Raw genomic sequence first — 1587 nt, forward strand, 5'->3', positions numbered from 1 at the left:
CGAATTCTTCTTCTGCCGGGTTGTCTTCTTCTTCTTCGTTGGTGTAACGGCGGCTGTGTGCGCACGGCCGCTACCTGGTGGAATGAAGTGTGAGTGCAGCTGCTATTTTCTTTAAAGCCATCGCAGTATTTATTTCATCGAACTTTCTCTTCCACGGACTTATTTGTCACATCTACACTGCTTTCATGCACAAGTCAAATATTCCTTACGTCGACCCCGACTTAAACAAGTGGAAAACGTACTGGGGTGTTTCCATTTAGTGGTCAATTGTAGGGAATATATACTGTACTGTGCAATCTACTAATAAATATGTACTGTACTGTGTAATCTACTAATAAATATGTACTGTACTGTGCAATCTACTAATAAATATGTACTGTACTGTGCAATCTACTAATAAATATGTACTGTACTGTGTAATCTACTGATAAATATGTACTGTACTGTGCAATCTACTAATAAATATGTACTGTACTGTGTAATCTACTAATAAATATGTACTGTACTGTGCAATCTACTAATAAATATGTGCTGTACTGTGTAATCTACTAATAAATATGTACTGTACTGTGCAATCTACTAATAAATATGTGCTGTACTGTGTAATCTACTAATAAATATGTACTGTACTGTGCAATCTACTAATAAATATGTACTGTACTGTGCAATCTACTAATAAATATGTACTGTACTGTACAATCTACTGATAAATATGTACTGTAATGTGTAATCTACTGATAAATATGTACTGTACTGTGCAATCTACTAATAAATATGTACTGTACTGTGTAATCTACTAATAAATATGTACTGTACTGTGTAATCTACTAATAAATATGTACTGTACTGTGCAATCTACTAATAAATATGTACTGTAATGTGTAATCTACTAATAAAGATGTACTGTAATGTGTAATCTACTGATAAATATGTACTGTACTGTGCAATCTACTAATAAATATGTACTGTACTGTGTAATCTACTAATATAATTTTCAATCAATCAATCAATTCCTTCCAGGAATAAATGATTCCTCCTTCCTGTTCCTCTGATGAGTCTAATAGTTCCTCCTCTGGACTTTGTGAGCGTGCACACCTTCAACTTCAACTTTAACTTCTTCAACTCTCCTGACATTTTTATTGGCTTCTATATTTCATTTCTCTCCTTATTTCTGTTTTAGTGCTTGCATGATAATAAATGAATCTGCTCATTCATTGATTCATTCTGGAGGTTGAAGTCTTTCATGTGTCATGCTGTGTTTGTATGCTCTGCTTTATCTGACTTACTAATTACTGTTACTTACATGCCTTACTAATTACTGTTAGTTACATGCCTTACTAATTACTGTTAGTTACATGCCTTACTAATTACTGTTAGTTTCATGCCTTACTAATTACTGTTAGTTACATGCCTTACTAATTACTGTTAGTTACATGCCTTACTAATTACTGTTAGTTTCATGCCTTACTAATTACTGTTAGTTACATGCCTTACTAATTACTGTTACTTACATGCCTTACTAATTACTGTTAGTTACATGCCTTACTAACTACTGTTACTTACATGCCTTACTAATTACTGTTAGTT

Source organism: Entelurus aequoreus, linkage group LG15, assembly GCF_033978785.1.
Source record: "Entelurus aequoreus isolate RoL-2023_Sb linkage group LG15, RoL_Eaeq_v1.1, whole genome shotgun sequence".
NCBI lineage: Eukaryota > Metazoa > Chordata > Actinopteri > Syngnathiformes > Syngnathidae > Entelurus > Entelurus aequoreus.